Source organism: Chrysemys picta, chromosome 2 (genome assembly GCF_011386835.1).
Source record: "Chrysemys picta bellii isolate R12L10 chromosome 2, ASM1138683v2, whole genome shotgun sequence".
Classification (NCBI taxonomy): domain Eukaryota; kingdom Metazoa; phylum Chordata; order Testudines; family Emydidae; genus Chrysemys; species Chrysemys picta.
In genome coordinates, this window is record NC_088792.1 from 289,101,091 (window position 1) to 289,119,611 (window position 18,521).

The 18,521-nt window shown below is 52.1% G+C and overlaps 1 protein-coding gene across 2 annotated transcripts in view; it reads right to left on the reverse strand.

The window, feature by feature from the left end:
- The window catches only part of LOC101940447 (casein kinase II subunit alpha-like), a 50,202-nt gene extending 45,856 nt beyond the window's left edge, over positions 1 to 4,346 (reverse strand). Inside the window, exon 1 of one of the 2 annotated variants that reach the window (XM_005291136.4) lies at positions 4,092 to 4,346. The gene's annotated coding sequence lies outside the window, so the exon portion shown is untranslated. The remainder of the gene's footprint in view (positions 1 to 4,091) is intronic. The other variant, XM_065582275.1, reaches the window with a different exon arrangement.
- Positions 4,347 to 18,521: the final 14,175 nt, after the last annotated feature.

Consider the following 18,521-nt stretch of genomic DNA (forward strand, 5'->3'; position numbering starts at 1 on the left):
GCTGCGGTGGCCAGAGAAAGAAGCGACTTTCCCCAGCTCCAGGGCTGCGGCTACTGCGGAGAAACGGCCCTTCTTCCCAGCTCAGGGACTGCTGCGGCAGGGGAGAGAGGGCACATCCATTGCATTAGAAAGGTAAGACTACTGATATTCAAATAGGAGTTGTGTGCTTTTATTTGTAGAACAAAAAAAGTTTATTATTAAGGTTTTTTTTATATAGTGCTTTTATCCAAAGCGCTTTATGACAGTTAGCTCATGGTACAAACAACATTTGGAAAGATCATTAAGTGCTCCGCCGAGACTCTCAGCAATTTTCAAATGGTCCGTGAAAAAAAAAAGTTTGAGACCCACTGCCCTAGAAGACTGTGAAGGTCTAGGAAACTGATAAGATTACATCAGCGAGGCCATCCAGTTAAACCTGAATGGGGAAGTGATTTTTATTCAGTGCTGCCTCAAGCTCTGCCCCTTTGTCTATCTATGTCAACACCTATTAATAAACTCCTCTCTCAACACTTGGCTTCGTTAAAGATTCAACAGCCCCAAAAGTCCTCCAGAAGAACTGGGTATCCAGTTGAGTGGCCACCTTTAATTGAGATTTCAACCAAGGACACTCCACTTGCCACAATAAATATTAAAAATAAATAAGAACATAAGAACGGCCAGACTGGGTCAGACCTATGGTCCATATAGCCCAGTATCCTGTCTTCTGACAGTGGCCAATGCCAGAGGGAATGAACAGAACAGGGAATCATCAAGTGATCCATCCCCTGTCACCCATTCCCAGCTCCTGGCAAACAGAGGCTGGGGACACCATTCCTTCCCATCCTGGCTAATAGCCACTGATGGACCTATCCCCCATGAGCTTATCTAGTTCTTTTTTTAACCCTATTATAGTCTTGGCCTTCACAACATCCTCTGACAAAGAGTTCCATAGGTTGACTGGGCATTGTGTGAAGAAATACTTCCTTTTTTTTCTTTTAAACCTGCTGCCTATTAATTTCATTTGGTGACTCCTAGTTCTGGTGTTATGAGAAGGAGTAAATAACACTTTCTTATTTACTTTCTCCACACCTGTCATGATTTTATAGACCTCTAGCATATCCCTCCTTAGTCGTCTCTTTCCCAAGCTGAAAAGTCCCAGTCTTATTAATTTCTCCTCATATGGAAGCTGTTCCATACCCCTAATCATTTTTGTTGCCCTTTTCTGTACCTTTTCAAATTCCAATATATCTTTTTTGAGATGGGCCAAACACATCAGCACACAGTATTCAAGATGTGGGCGTACCATGGATATATACAGAGGCATTATGATATTTTCTGTCTCCTTATCTATCCCTTTCCTAATGAGTCCCAACATTCTGTTAGCTTTTTTGACTGCCGCTGCACATTGAGCAGATGTTTTCAGAGAACTATCCACAATGACTCAAAGATCATAGAATATGAGGGTTGGAAGGGATCTCAGGAGGTATCTAGTCCAACCCCCTGCTCAAAGAAGGTGCAATCCCCAACTAAATCATCCCATCCAGGGCTTTGTCAAGCCTGACCTTAAAAACTTCTAAAGGAAGGAGATTCCACCACCTCCCTAGGTAACCCATTCCAGTGCTTCACCACCTTCCTAGGGAAAAAGTTTTTCCTAATATCCAACCTAAACCTCCCCCACTGCAACTTGAGTCTATTACTCCTTGTTCTGTCATCTGAAACCACTGAGAACTGTCTAGATCCATCCTCTTTGGAACCCCCTTTCAGGTAGTTGAAAGCAGCTATCAAATCCCCCCTCATTCTTCTCTTCTGCAGACTAAACAATCCCAGTTCCCTCAGCCTCACCTCATAAATCATGTGCTCCAGCCCCCTAAGCATTTTTGTTGCCCTCCGATGGACTCTTTCCAATTTTTCCACATCCTTCTTGTAGTGTGGGGCCCAAATCTGGACATAGTACTCCAGATGAGGGCTCACCAATGCAGAATAGAGGGGAATGATCACGTCCCTCGATCTGCTGGCAATGCTCCTACTTATACAGCCCAAAATGTCGTTGGCCTTCTTGGCAACAAGAGCACACTGTTGACTCATATCCAGCTTCTCGTCCACTGTAACCCCTAGGTCCTTTTCTGCAGAACTGCTGCCTAGCCACTCAGTCCCTAGTCTGAAGCAGTGCATGGGATTCTTCCATCCTAAGTGCAGGACTCTGTACTTGTCCTTGTTGAACCTCATCAGATTTCTTTTGGCCCAATCCTCTAATTTGTCTAGGTCCCTCTGTATCCTATCCCTAACCTCCAGCGTATCTACCCCTGCTCCCAGTTTAGTGTCATCTGCAAACTTGCTGAGGGTGCTGTTACCACTCAAGATCTCTTTCTTGAGTGGTAAGAGCTAATTTAGACCCCATCATTTTATATGTATAGTTGGGATTATGTTTTCCAATGTGCATTACTTTGCATTTATCAACACTGAATTTCATCTGCCATTATGTTGCCCAATCACCCAGTTTTGTGAGATTCCTTTGTAGCTCTTCGCAGTCTGCCTGGGACTTAACTATCTTGAGTAGTTTTGTATCATGTGCAAATTTTGTCACCTCACTGTTTACCCTAAATTCAGGTATAATAATCAAATTGATATTTCATAGCTCCAGAATTCAGAATTCTCCCACCTATTTCAAGTCCTGTTACAAACAGATTCAGAGATTCCAAGGCCAGAGTGATCAGACTAGATGATCACAATGACCTTCTGTATATCACAGGCCATAGAACTTCCCCCACAAAATTCCTAAAGTAGATCTTTTAGAAAACCCTCCAATCTTGATTTTAAAATGGTTAGTGACAGAGAATCCACCATGACTTTTGGTAAATTGGTCCAATGATTAATTACCCTGTCAAAAATGTACCCCTTATTTCCAGTCTGAATTTGTCGAGCTTCAACTTCCAGCCATTGGATGTTAGATCTTTCTTTGCTAGACTGAAGAGCCCATTATTAAATATTCGTTTCCCAGGTAGGTGCTTACAGACTGTAATCAAGCCATCCTTTAACCTTCTCTTTGTGAAGCTAAATAGATGGAGTGTGTTGAGTCTATCACTAAGGCTGGTTTTCTAATCTTTTAATCATTCTCGTGGCTCTTCTCTGACCCCCCTCCAATGTATCATCATCCTTCTTGAACTGTGGGCACCAGAACTGGACCCAGGATCCCAGCAGCGCTCGCACCAGTGCCAAATACAGTGGTACAATAACCTCTCTGCTCCTACTCAAAATTCCCATTTATGCATCATCTAGCGTGACTAGCCATAGGTGTCCTTCTTAAGTGAAAGCTTTGCAACTACGGCCCTGATTAAGTAGCAGTCGCTGCCATTCAGCAGCAAGAAGCCCAACTGGTTCCATGGGAACAGCCTTTTGATACGAGACCTAATTAATTATAAAAGGGAAACCAAATGCGTGGCACAAGCCTGTGACACCGACAAGTGAAGACGAGAGAAGTTCAGCAGGATCTGCTCCCACACATACCCGCTCTCTATTTCCTCAGGAAAGCTGGACCTTCTTCTTTGGCTTCTTATCATCACCCATTCACTATGGTACACGGGCTGCATCTACACTGACCCACGTCTCGTTTTCAGTGAGGAGACTGGGGACTGACTAAGTTTCCCAGCTACAGTGACTGAGGCACAAAGAGACTGAAACAAGTGTCCAAGTGGGCCAGGACGAGGCAGCACAGTGACAACAGCATGTTGCTCATGGTGCACTCACACTGCATGTGCGAGCGGAAGAACAAGGTGGAGCTGCCCAAGCACTCCACTTCTAGGCTGCTCCCCTCACCCCTGGAGAGAAGCAGCAATGTTAGGGAGAAGGAGGTGGGAGCAACTCAGGAACAGTGCATGAGCAAATCGTGTAGGAGTCCCAGGACAGGGATAGCAGGGGGAACTGCAGGTAAGAAGAGAGATACATGGGCACACCTGAGGGAACATCCCAGGACTGGCAAAACACTTCCATACCTATTACAACCTGTAACAGTATCAACTCTCCAGCCCAGGTCAGATAGGTCACAGTCTCAGACTGACTTTCCCTTTGAAAGGACCATTCTGGTAGAACATTCTCCAGGAACAGAAAGTTATTACCTTGAACCTTGGTTAATCTATAGCCCAAATGCTGCCCTGAGCTGTCCTGGGAGAGGCAGAGAAAGGCGTGAGCTGCATTCCAGACGGGTGGGGGGGCCAGCTGGGCCAGGCAGAGCTCACTGCAGCAAGCAGCTCAAGAGGGAAGGAAAAGTGCTTCCACGTTGCAGCTATCAGTGGTTTCCATCCATCAGCACAGAGAAAAGTGATGGGCTGAGGGGCCTACCGGAGCCAGGAGTTTACAGCATTGCCTTGTCCCTAAAAAAAAACCAACAGACATGTCTATAGCACCCCTCCATCAGAAATCCAAAAGGGCGTGGCAAACATATACACAGGGATCAGAGCAGCACTGAAATGCAGCTACCTCTCCGGTGGGACACAGCAGTGGTTTAAGGCACACAGCAACATTGCCCAGCAATTTACAACAGATATTAAAGGAGAATTCCATAACCAGTTGAAATCAGAGGGAATTTTTAGGGAGGCGAAATTAAATTACTTAAATTGAAAGTTGCAGATGATACTGAGGTGAATAAGCCAGTTTTTGAAGAAAGTACCATAGTACCTTTAATATCCACAAATGGTCAAACCTTTGATTTTACATCTTATCCACAGACAGCACTTCCAGCAGCCCCCTAAATCCTCACTAGGCACTGGGGTCAATCCTGACTTAGCATAGAGCATCCTCTGCTGAATCACACAGCCCCTCCCTGCAGCACCACAATGGGGTTTGAACGCTATTCCTGACTAAAGGAAGAAAGAAAACCCCTTTTGAGAGAACCCTCTCCATTACCAATGCCACTTCTGGCACCATCAAGATGTTTCTTGGAGATCTCCATTCCAAGCACTGATCAGGACTAACTCTGCTTTGCTTGCAAGAGCAAATGAGGTGGAGTGGTTTCAAGGACATGCACAGAAAGCAGGTTTCACTGAAAACAAGTCTGCTTAAGAGAAACATTAATACAGTCAGAGGGAAGGGGAAGCGACCAGTGATGTTACAGCTAAAAAGCCTGATGCTTCTTTAGATGTCCAAAGTCATACACGCATAAAATGCCTGCACACTTACAGGACTAGAGAAATAATCCAGCAATAGACCATCTAATATAACACAATCCACAATAAACTAGAGAGGGAAAACTCTGAGCCCCAGAACAGAAATCCACTGAGCTAGTACTCTTCCGCTACACTTATTCTGCCCATAGAATCACAGAAATGTCGGGCTGGAAAAGATCTTGAAAGGTCATTACATCCAGGCCCTGCACTGAGGCAGGACCAAGTAAACCTAGACCATACCCCTGACAAGTGTTTGTCCAGCCTGTTTTTAAATGGCAGGGATTCCTCAATTTCCCTTGGAAGCCTAGTCCAGAACTTAGCTGCCTTTATCATTAGAAAGTTTTTCCTACTATCTAACCTAAATCTCCCTTGCTGCAGATTAAGCCCATTACTTCTTATCCTTCCTTCAGTGGTCATGGAGAACAATTGATCACCACCCTTTTTACAGCAACCCTTAACATATTTGAAGACTTATCAGGTCCCCCCTGAGTCTTCCTTTCTCAAGACTAAACATGCCCCATTTTTTAACCTTTCCTCACAGGTGAGGTTTTCTAACCCTTTTATCATTGTTGTTGCTCTCCTCTGGACTCTCTCCAGTTTATTCACATCTGGTGCCCAGAACTGGATACAGTACTTCAGCTGAGGCCTTCACCAGTGCTGAGTAGAGCAGGACAATTACTTCCCATGTCTTACCGACGACACTCCTGTCAGTAAGCCCCAGAAAGGTATTAGCCTTTTTTGCAACTGCATTACATTGACGACTCATATTCGTTTTGTGATCCAGCGGAACTGCCAGATGCTTTTCAGCAGTACTACTGCCTGGCCAGTTTATTCCCCGTTTTGTAGTTGTGCATTTGCTTTTTCCTTCCTGAGTGCAGTACTTTGCACTTATCTTTGCTGAATTTCATCTTCCTGATTTCAGACCATTCTCCAATTTGTCAAGGCCATTTTGAATACTAATCTTGTCCTCCAAAGTGCTTGCGCCCCCTCCCAGCTTGGTGTCATCCACAAATGCCCACTTTTAAAAGAACAGGGGGTGTCCAAACCTCACACATTCTCAAGCTGCACTAGCCACTCACCAGAGGCCCAAGAGTCCAACAGGCCTGCCATAAAACAAAGGAGCCCATGGAGCCTACAAGTCCAAGCACACGAGGCCTGGAACACTCGTATCAAGATGGAGCACTGCATGCTGGGAGCTATAGCATCCAAGGGCTGCTGCTTGGGGCCTCACGTAGCACGAGTGACGCTTTTGGATCCTGATTAAAATCACGGTTACCAAGCGGGCTTGCTTGGGACGGACGGCTGGGAATGAGGACCTATGACGGTAGGAGTCATGGGTAGAGCTGGGAAATGTGTCCTCCAAGAGAAACTCAGCCAGTCCTTTGAGATCATAGAATATCAGGGTTGGAAGGGACCTCAGGAGGTCATCTAGTCCCACCCCCTGTTCAAAGCAGGACCAATCCCCAGCTAAATCAGATCATGAAAGCCCCTTCCAGCAAGGCCAGAAAGGAGATCCCCCCACTATCCCAGCAGCACCAACAGAACATCGACGTGGGTGGAGAGGATGTTCTCTGACACTGACCGCCTACCACAACAGCAGCAGGAAGGAAGGGCAAACGAGACCTCCCCTCTGGTGCTGGGGGGCCGTGGAGTGTGTCAGGGAACACAGGGAGAGGGGAATCTGCCCCAACACTATCTCACCTCGCCACGCTCATCAACTGCCTTCCCCACCACCACCAGGGGAATACGAAAGGGGGGAAATGCCCACTTCAAACCACTCCCTTCCCACACCAGCACCAGGAGGCCTGGGGAGGGGGAACACCCCCTCACACCATCCCTTGCCCGGAGGGTGGGAAGTGGGGGTATACAGAGGGGAGCTCCTCCCGGCACCAGTGGGTAGTACCGCCTGGGAAAACTTTCTCCACACTAGACCAGCACCCCATAGCACCAGGGAGGACGGGGGGGGGGGCTCCCCCACACACTGGTTCCCACCCCTATGGCACTGGGGTGACGGGGAAACCTTCCCACACGCTGACTCCTCCCGCCACAGCACCGGGGGGGGGACCCCTGCCCCAGAGCACCGGGGGGGGCTCCCCTCACACTGCCCCCTCCCTCCACAGCACTGGGGAGATGGGGGGGACCTCCCTCTATGCTGCCCCTCCCCCAATAGCATCACAGGCAGATCCCCTCCCCCCACCGCACCAGGGTCAGTTTTGGGGGAGACCCTCCCCCCCCCCCACAGCACCGAAACCTCCCCCCAGCCCCGGGGGGGCTCCCCTCCCCCCGGCCGGTTCCCCTCCCCCCGGGCGGGGCCCTGCCGAGCGCGGAGGCCGCAGCCGGCTCCTCACCTGGCCGGGCCGCGGGGGGGGCCGCGGGGGGGGGCGGCGGGTCTCGGAGGCGGGGGGCTGCCGGACCCCGGCCCGCTGGGGGTGACAATATGGCGGCCGGCGCTCCCGGGCAGCAGCGCCGCTGGAGCGGGACGGGAGCGGCAGGGGCCGGGCCGGGCCGCCAGAGGGCGCCAGGGCCTCGCACGCGGCCACTTCCGCATCCCGCCGGCCCGCACCATAGAGTGCGGGAGAGAGACGGCGCCGGCCGGGGGCGGCCTGGTACGTCATGGGACCATAGAGCGTTGGGCCTTCTGCGGGCGGGGCACCCCGGGGTCCTACTGGGGACTCAATGCCCCGCCGCCACCGAGTCCTGCTGGTGCTAGGCAGGCGCAGGGCATTGGGTCAACCCTGACTGAGGGGTGCCCCCTACTGAACCCCCTTCCCGCCACTGTTCCCTGGAGCAGGAGGGCTCCCTAGTGCTGGGCTGGGGCATTGGGTCAACCCTGACTGAGGGGCTGCCCCCTACTGAACCCCCTTCCCGCCACTGCTCCCTGGAGCAGAACAGCTCCCTAGTGCTGGGCTGGGGCATTGGGTCAACCCTGACTGAGGGGGTGCCCCCTACTGAACCCCCTTCCCGCCACTGCTTCCTGGAGCAGAACAGCTCCCTAGTGCTGGGCTGGGGCATTGGGTCAACCCTGACTGAGGGGCTGCCCCCTACTGAACCCCCTTCCCGCCACTGCTTCCTGGAGCAGAACAGCTCCCTAGTGCTGGGCTGGGGCATTGGGTCAACCCTGACTGAGGGGGTGCCCCCTACTGAACCCCCTTCCAGCCACTGCTCCCTGGAGCAGAATACCGTTCCTAGTGCTGGGCTGGGGCATTGGGGTCAATCCTGACTGAGGGGGCTGCCCCCTACCGAACCTCCTTCCTGCCACTGCTCCCTGGAGCAGAATACCATTCCTAGTGCTGGGCTGGGGTCAGATCAGCACTGACTCAAACAGAGCATGTTGCCTACTGCTCCCTGAAGTCTGAGGAAGTCACCTGCACAGCTCCCTGATGTCTTAGGAAGCTTCCCCTCCAAGTAATAACCCAGTTTGAAGCTTCTTAGTTTTTGAGATGTTTATGAATGAAAGTGAAATTCCCTTGATATTTTTAAGGCAAATAAAAATGAATCTCAAATCCCATCCCTAGCTAATGCAGACTGAATTTCTCTGGGCAGCATGTATGAAGGGGGTATTGCAGTTACGGTTGAAATCGGGTCCCCACCTCCTCTGGGATCAGAGGTAAATTAAATAGCAGTGGTCCTAGATTTGCAACACTGACTACTAGCAGTAGCTGAATGCTGCTAGAATGGGCCTGGGGAGGAGAAGCCTGTAGCCTGTCATAGGGCCCTGGTGCCCTTCCCACCATGGATCATATCTCAACATTATGTCCCTGATTTTCAGAAGTGCGGAGTAGCTGCAGCTCACATTGACTTCAGCTGGACTTGTAGGTGCTGAAGTCACCTAAAGGAAAAGATGTGTGGGTGGAGGGGACAAAGTAAACAATAGAATTGTGCAAAGGAGAAGAGAAGAACAGACTCCATTGATACGGAACAGAATCCACAGACTTTAAAACATAATGTACTCCATCTACGTTCTCTCAAGCACGGTTCTGTTTTGTAACCAATCAACAGCTAATAACGGCTAGACAGAGGGACATTCAGTGAGGGCTGACATTGATTTACTTTTTTAAAAACACAGTTGGCCAGATTTTTCAGAGGTTCTGAGTTCCCACAGATTCTACTAACTTCATACTTTTGCATGATTCAAAACCAACCATCTGAACACATTGTTAACCTATGTAACCTCAGGAATTTATCATTACCCTTTTCCTTGTTCCCCTTCCCTCCTCTTGTTTATTATGCTCACTTTTTCTGTCTTGTTTCAAGTCAGGATATAAGCGCTTTTGAGCAGGCTCCATCTGTGACTTCCTGTGTGTGTGCAGTGCACCCAGGCCTAGATGGCCCCATTTTAACTGTAATAATAATAATAATAATGGAGATATCCCATCTCCTAGAACTGGAAGGGACCTTGAAAGGTCATCGAGTCCAGCCCCCTGCCTTCACTAGCAGGACCAAGTACTGATTTTGCCCCAGATCCCCAAGTGGCCCCCTCAAGGATTGAACTCACAACCCTGGGTTTAGCAGGCCAATGCTCAAACCACTGAGCTATCCCTCCCCCCTCTGTGATATAGAGCTTTACACAATATAAATAATAATCCTTTATAATCCAACATGGGAATTGGTTTAGAACAGGGGTCAGCAACCTTTCGGAAGTGGTGTGCCGAGTCTTCATTTATTCACTCTAGTTTAAGGTTTTGCGTGCCAGTCATACATTTTAACGTTTTTAGAAGGTCTCTTTCTATAAGTCTATAGTATATAACTAAACTATTGTTGTATGTAAAGTAAATAAGGTTTTTAAAATGTTTAAGAAGCTTCATTTAAAATTAAATTAAAATGCAGAGCCCCCTGGACCGGTGGCCAGGATCCGGGCAGTGTGAGTGCCACTGAAAATCAGCTCGTGTGCCGCCTTCGGCACGCGTGCCATAGGTTGCCTACCCCTGGTTTAGAATTATGATAACCCCATAAATTAGATCACAACTATAAGAACAACAAGCTCTCCATAAATTCAGTGTGAAACTATGTAAATCTGGGGATAAAAACATATTTTGATATCCTCTTCACTTGGTCATAATCCAACACGAATTCCATAGAGACTAAAATTCCTTCTGAATTCCTAGGAGGGTGGGAGAAAATGAAAATGAGGGAAGTAAATCTTCACAGGTTTGGCAAGAAATGCACAAGTTGAGATGCATCTTTTAGGAAATGGCAGACTGGCATGGACAACACAAATAGACTGGGGCACAAACCATGAGTCAGATTTGACACACCTGATAGTGCTTCAGGGAACTGGGGGAGAAGGGAGCAGACCGAGTGAGCCAAGCCTTGGAGAGACGGGTTTGAGCTGGGACCTGCAGGCCAGCGAAGTGGGAGGGGGCAGGAGACTGAAGCTATGCAGGAGGTCTGGGGTCAGGCAGAGCAGGGTTGTGAGGGATAAGGGAGAGCTCTGCACTGAGGTATCAGTACTCAACAGGCTTGGCTGGCAGTGCTGCCTTGATTCCCCCAGCACCATTCTTCAAGTGTCAGTGCCGGCTCCTCCATGCTGCTGCTATGATAGCAGTGACAAAGGGAAGCTGAGTGTCCCTGCCCTGAGGCACTGGTGCATGAAGGGCTCCTCACTGCACTACTGCCCCAGTGTGACAAACCAATGCCTCGTTGCAGACGTACTGGCCACCCACCCCATGCTATCTCCACATATCCAAACAACCACTCTCCCCTACTAATCTCCCTGCACTCTTTCATGGTGGTTCTCCCTTCTGGATCCCCACAGAGCCATTTCCCCCATCCCCAGACACCCTATAGTCCCACACACACCTCCCAAGCTGTCCCCCTGGGATCAGGGTGATGACTGGAGTGTGGGGGAATATGGGAAATCTGGGTATGTGGAGGAGGTTGGGGCAGAGGCTAGGGCATGCAGGTCAGATGGGGGAGCTCAGTGCTTCTGGGCTTACCTACCACTGCTGCCTCAGCTCCCCCTTGCACCAAGACAGCAGCAGCGTGAGTAAAGCCCACATTTTCAAAGGGGTTCACAAATTGACAGACCTTGGTTTTTGGGAGCCCAGCTTGAGATACCATGGACTTAGTTTTCAGAGGCGCTGAGCACCCACCAAATAAGGGAACATTTTTGAAAAGGTAGGTCTAAGGGACTGTCCTCCTGCAGCCAAGAGTCTCCTGGTGCCAAAGAAGTTTACGCTTTGAACCAGAGATGGAGGGGCTTTCCCCCTGCAGAGCGAAAGGGCCTCCAATCGTAGGAAGGATTCCCACACAGGGAGGAGACCGCTAGACTTGGGGCCAGAGTCTTTTCTGGCACTGGACTGCATCCAACAACAAAACACGTCCTAGGTTGGGAAATGTAGACTGAATAGCAGGAAATGCGGCCAGGGAGATGTACTCAGCCGTGGAGTAGCTCCCAGGGGGCCGGGCGAGAGCCCCCTCAGGTTAGACCTGAGGTGGGCAAACTACAGCCCGCGGGCCATATCCGGCCCGCGGGACTGTCCTGCCCGGCCCTTGAGCTCCCAGCTGGGGAGGCTAGGCCCCAGCTCCTCCCCTGCTGTCCCCATCCCCTACAGCCACGCTGCCGAGCAGAGCGGCAGCGTGTCTAGCTCTGGCCGGGCGGCACAGCTGCCAGACATGCTGTTCTGAGCGGCATGGTAAGGGGGCCGAGGGGTTAGATAAGGGGCAGAGGGTCCTGGGGGGGCAGTCAGGGGACAGGGAGCAGGGGGCTGTCGGATGGGTTGGTGGTTCTGAGGGGGGCGGGAAGTGGGAGGGGTCGGATGGGGGCGGGGGCCAGGGTGTTTGGGGAAGCACAGCCTTCCCTACCCGGCCCACCATACAGTTCTGCAACCCCAATGTGGCCCTCAGGCCAAAAAGTTTGCCCACCCCTGAGTTAGACATTTAAAACTAGAACGGAAATAGCAGTAGAAAATGTACAATCGGGGACAGTACAGTTGTGCTCTGTCTCTGGGGATGGGCCGGGACCTAGTAGGACTTTTCCATCTCTAACGTCCATTAGCCAATGGGAAGCCTCTTTGGGAAGTGACAGTGAGAGAGGAGAGAAGCTGCAAGATTGGTGGGGTGGAAGGCCCCATAGTCCCAGTGTTGCAGGGAGGAGGAGGCAGGGCCGGCTTTAGGAAGTGCGGGGCCCAATTTGAACATTTTCGGCGGGGCCCCAGCAGGGATGACTAAAAAATAAACCTTTCATTTCTTCCATGTATTATTTACTTTCCATAACTATATAAATAAAAACAAAATTATATATTACGTACATTGCTGGCTGGAGGCAGGGTCTGGCTGGAGGCAAGGCAAGGGGTGCAGGGCTAGCTGGAGACACGGGCTGGCTGCAGGCAGGGCAGGGGGTGCGGGGCTGGTGCGGGCAGGGGGTGCAGCAGGGGCTGGCTGGAGACAGGGGCTGGCTGCGAGCAGGGGGTGCGGGGCTGGAGGCAGGGCAGGGGGTGCAGCAGGGGCTGGCTGCGGGCAGGGCAGGGGGTGCGGGGCTGGTGCGAGCAGAGGGTGCAGCAGGGGCTGGCTGCGGGCAGGGCAGGGGGTGCGGGGCTGGTGCGAGCAGGGGGTGCAGCAGGGGCTGGCTGCGGGCAGGGGGTGCAGCAGGGGCTGGCTGCGGGCAGGGCAGGGGGTGCAGCAGGGGCTGGCTGCGGGCAGGGCAGGGGGTGCGGGGCTGGTGCGAGCAGAGGGTGCAGCAGGGGCTGGCTGCGGGCAGGGCAGGGGGTGCGGGGCTGGTGCGAGCAGGGGGTGCAGCAGGGGCTGGCTGCGGGCAGGGGGTGCAGCAGGGGCTGGCTGCGGGCAGGGCAGGGGGTGCGGGGCTGGTGCGAGCAGAGGGTGCAGCAGGGGCTGGCTGCGGGCAGGGCAGGGGGTGCGGGGCTGGTGCGAGCAGGGGGTGCAGCAGGGGCTGGCTGCAGGAAGGGAAGGGGCTCCCCTGCCTCTACCGCCCCGGCCCTTTAAATAGCCCCCAGAGCTCTGGGGAAGCAGCGGGGCTCCTGCGGCTATTTAAAGGACCTGGGCAGCAGAGGCAGCTGGAGCCCCAGCCTTTAAATAGCCGCCGGAGCCCCCCACTACTACCCCAGGGCTCTGGGGGCTATTTAAAGGGCCCGGGGCTCCCCTGCTTCTACTGCCCCGGCCCTTTAAATAGCCGAGGGAGCCCTAACTCTCAGCCAGCCAGTAACACAGAGGTTTATTAGACGACAGGAACACGTCTAAAACAGAGCTTGTAGGTACAGAGAACAGGATCCCTCAGCCGGATCCATTCTGGGGCCCAGCGAGCCAGACACCCACGTCTGCACTCACGGGTAAGGACTGGTGTCCCCAGCCTCTGTCTGTCAGAGGATGGAGATGGATGGCAGGAGAGAGATCACTTGATCATTACCTGTTAGGTTCACTCCCTCTGGGGCACCTGGCATTGGCCACTGTCGGTAAACAGGATACTGGGCTAGATGGACCTTTGGTCTGACCCGGTACGGCCTTTCTTATGTTCTTATGTTCACTCCCTGTCCCCAGCCAGCTCCAAACTGAAAACCCCCTCCAGCCCCTCCTCTGGCCTTTGTCTCTTTCTCGGGCCAGGAGGTCACCTGATCTCTTTGTTCACCTTTAGCTATTCCCTTGCAGGGGGGAAGAGCCCCAGCCATTTGTTGCCAGGATACAAAGTGTAGGGTCCATTTCCCACCCCCAGCCCTGCCCCAACTCCGCCCCTTCCCCACCCTAACTCCGCCCCCTCCCACTCCCAGTCACGCAAAAAGGGCTGCCCGAGCGCTACCGGCTTCACGGTTTGCCGGGCAACCCCCAGACCCTGCGCCCCCGGCCGGCGCTTCCCCAGGGAGGGAAGCGCCCAGCTGGGGGCGCAGGGTCTGGAGGCTGCCCGGCAAACCGTGAAGCTGGTAGCGCTTGGGCTTCGGGCAGCCCCCTTGCCTCCAGACCCAGTGCCCCCAGCCAGGCACTTCCCCTCCCAGGCTCCGGCGGCGCAGGGTCCGGAGGTATGGGGGCTGCCCGAAGCCGGTAGCGCTGGGGCAGCTCGGCTCTTAAACAGAGCCGAAGAGTCGGGGAGGAGCAGAGCCGCCGCGGGAGGGGAAGTGCCCAGTCGGCATTTTCCCGGACATGTTCGGCTTTTTGGCAATTCCCCCCGGACGGGGGTTTGATTGCCGAAAAGCCGGACATGTCCGGGAAAAAACAGACGTATGGTAACCCTAACAAAGTGTCAACCATTTATGCACACTGGAGACTTAAGAAATGCATAGGGGAAATTGAGGCACCCACACATTAATCAGAGGAAACATTAAGAACAGTCCCACTTCGTCACACTGGGCAATGCCACGGGGAGTGCGGGTCGGGGACAGGGAGAGGGAGGGAGATGCCGGGCAATGCCACGGGGAGTGCGGGTCGGGGACAGGGAAAGGGGGGAAGGTGCCGGGCAGTGCCACGGGGAGTGCAGGTCGGGGACAGGGAGAGGGAGGGAAGGTCTGGAGGGTCTGCAACCCTGTTCTCTAGACCGGAGTGACTCTCAGCCAGCATGAAACAGGCGGGTTTATTGAGAGTTGAACACAGCACAGGAAACTCTCTGACCCTCAGGCCTGGCCTCCCTCAGCCCAGCACATCCCAGTCTCTCTGCATCCAGGTGGGCTCTGCCTGCTCCCCCTCTCCAGCCCAGAGCCCCCCTGATTCCCAGCTGGGCATCTGAGATCCCCGGCCCCAAGCCCCGCCTCTGTCCATTGTCTTCTCTCCAGGTAAACAGGGTCGTAAACCGGGGCCTCCTCTCCTCGCTTCTGTCCTCTGGCTGGAACCAACTGGTTAGGTCACTGGGTCCTCACTCTGCAGCCCATTGTCCGCCCACTGGCCAGAACCGGCTGCGTCTCCTCAGCTGGGCCTCTGGGTCACCAGGTCGCCAGGTCACCGGTCGCTGGGGTATCCATCCTCCCGGCCATCGGCTGGGTCCCCAAGTCCTCTCTCCAGTCCTCTGCAAAACAAACTCCCTCTCCCCTCACCTTGTTAAACCAGTAACACCCAGGGAAACTGAGTCCCAACCCCTCTGCATGCAAACCATTGCAACTCCACAGAAAACAAGAAAACCCCCCACTTTGTCACACACACAAATACCCGAGCAGACAGCTGCGGCAGCCTGCACAGAGCGAGCCCACCAGCAGACACCTCACCACAGTGACAGCAAAAACAAAGGCAGACTCCCATCAGATCCAGAATCAGTGATTGCAGACGTGGGAGCACAGTCTGAACCCAGAGAGCAGTGACCGTGCGGCCTGTAGGACAGAGAAGAGATTGAGACCCTCTCTACTGCAATGTCCCAGACATTAGGGGATGCACAGGAGAGTACCTCAAATTATCAGGGATCAGAAAGCGCCTCTCATCAACAAACAACAAGGGGAAAATGTGTCTGACCCGGGAGAACAGTGACATCACACTATGGAGCAATCTACCACTAGGCTGGGAATGGGCAGTGATGACAAATGAACAGGGGATCAGACCTGTACCAATGTGTAGCTGGACCATGGGCAGATCTTACAGACCCCTGAGGAATCTGTTTCCTTTTACACATTGGCAACACCTGTAGTGGCAACACTGTAGTCTGTAACCTATCATTTAAATCAGCTTCTATTCCAAATGACTGGAGGATAGCTAATGTGACACCAATTTTTAAAAAGATCTCCAGAGGTGACCCTGGCAATTACAGGCCAGTAAACCTGACTTCAGTACCAGGCAAACTGGTTGAAATGATTAGGGGTATGGAACGGCTGCCATATGAGGAGAGATTGATAAGACTGGGGCTTTTCAGCTTGGACAAGAGGAGACTAAGGTGGGATACGATAGAGGTCTATAAAATCATGACTGGTGTGGAGAAAGTAAATAATGAAGTGTTATTTACTCCTCATAACACAAGAACTAGGGGTCACCTAATGAAATTAATAGGCAGGAAGTTTAAAACAAACAAAAGGAAGCATTTATTCACACAACACACAGTCAACCCGTGGAACTCCTTGCCAGAGGATGTTGTGAAGGCCAAGACACTAATAGGGTTCAAGAAGGAACTAGATAAGTTCACGGGGGCTAGATCCATCAATGGCTATTAGCCAGGATGGGCAGGGATGGTGTCCCTAGCCTCTGTTTGCCAGAAGCTGGAATGGGTGACAGGGGATGGATCACGTGATGATTCCCTGTTCTGTTCATTCCCTCTGGGGCACCTGGCACTGACACAGGATCTTCGGCTAGATGGACCTTTGGTCTGACCCAGTCTGGCCGTTCTTACGTATAGAATCATAGAATCTCAGGGCTGGAAGGGACCTCAGGAGGTCATCTAGTCCAACCCCCTGCTCAAAGCAGGACCAATCCCCAAATAAATCATCCCAGCCAGGGCTTTGTCAAGCCGGGCCTTAAAAACCTCTAAGGAAGGAGATTCCACCACCTCCCTAGGGAAACCATTCCAGTGCTTCACCACCTTCCTAGTGAAATAGTGTTTCCTAATATCCAACCTAGACCACCCCCACTGCAACTTGAGATCATTGCTCCTTGTTCTGTCATCTGCCACCACTGAGAACAGTCTAGATCCAACCTCTTTGGAACCCCCTTTCAGGTAGTCGAAAGCAGCTATCAAATCCCCCCTCATTCTTCTCTTCTGGAGACTAAACAATCCCAGTTCCCTCAGCCTCTCCTCAAATGTCATGTGCCCCAGCCCCCAATCATTTTTGTTGCCCTCTGCTGGACTCTTTCCAATTTTTCCACATCCTTCTTGTAGTGTGGGGCCCAAAACTGGACACCGTACTCCAGATGAGGCCTCTCCAATGTCAAATAGAGGGGAACGATCATGTCCCTCGATCTGCTGGCAATGCCCCTACTTATACAGCCCAATATGCCGTTAGCCTTCTTGGCAACAAGAGCACACTGTCGACTCATATCCAGCTTCTCGTCCACTGTGACCCCTAGGTCCTTTTCTGCATAACTGCTGCCTAGCCACTCAGTCCCTAGTCTGTAGCAGTGCATGGGATTCTTCCGTCCTAAGTGCAGGACTCTGCACTTTTCCTTGTTGAACCTCATCAGATTTCTTTTGGCCAAATCCTTTAATTTGTCTAGGTCCCTCTGTATCCGATCCTTACCCTCCAGCATATCTACCCCTGCTCCCAGTTTAGTGTCATCTGCAAACTTGCTGAGAGTGCAGTCCACGCCATCCTCCAGATCATTAATGAAGATATTGAACAAAACCGGCCCCAGGACTGACCCTTGGGGCACTCCGCTTGAAACCGGCTGCCAACTAGACATGGAGCCATTGATCACTACCTGTTGAGCCCGACGATCTAGCCAGCTTTCTATCCACCTTACAGTCCATTCATCCAGCCCATACTTCTTTAACTTGGCGGCAAGAATACTGTGGGAGACCGTATCAAAAGCTTTGCTAAAGTCAAGGAATAACACATCCACTGCTTTCCCCTCATCCACAGAGCCAGTTATCTCGTCATAGAAGGTAATTAGGTTAGTCAGGCATGACTTGCCCTTGGTGAATCCATGCTGACTGTTCCTGATCACTTTCCTCTCCTCTAAGTGCTTCAGAATTGATTCCTTGAGGACCTGCTCCATGATTTTTCCAGGGACTGAGGTGAGGCTGACTGGCCTGTAGTTCCCCAGATCCTCCTTCTTCCCTTTTTTAAAGATGGGCACTACGTTAGCCTTTTTCCAGTCATCCGGGACCTCCCCCGATCGCCATGAGTTTTCAAAGATAATGGCCAATGGCTCTGCACTCACATCCGCCAACTCCTTTAGCACCCTCGGATGCAGCACATCCGGCCCCATGGACTTGTGCTCGTCCAGCTTTTCTAAATAGTCCCGAACCACTTCTTTCTCCACAGAGGGCTGGTCACCTTCTCCCCATGCTGTACTGCCCAGTGCAGCAGTCTGGGAGCTGAGCTTGTGCGTGAAGACAGAGGCAAAAAAAGCATTGAGTAAATTAGCTTTTTCCACATCCTCTGTCACTACGTTGCCTCCCGCATTCAGTAAGGGGCCCACACTTTCCTTGATTTTCTTCTTGTTGCTAACATACCTGAAGAAACCCTTCTTGTCACTCTTAACATCTCTTACTAGCTGCAACTCCAAGTGGGATTTGGCCTTCCTGATTTCACTCCTGCATGCCTGAGCATACTCCTCCCTGGTCATTTGTCCAATCTTCCCCTTCTTGTGAGCTTCTTTTTTGTGTTTAAGATCAGTCAGATCTTAGAGCTTGCCATGCCAATAAAGTCCGTTGCGTTGCCTGCCAGCCAGCCTTTGAAATGTACAGTGCAATGTTCAGCCCACAGAGGGCAGCACAACTGCAGGACTGAGACAGACCCTGAGCGCCAGGTTTTGGTTCCAGGCGCTGGGCTCTGGCTAACTGGGGCCGGATTCTCCGCAGACCCAGCG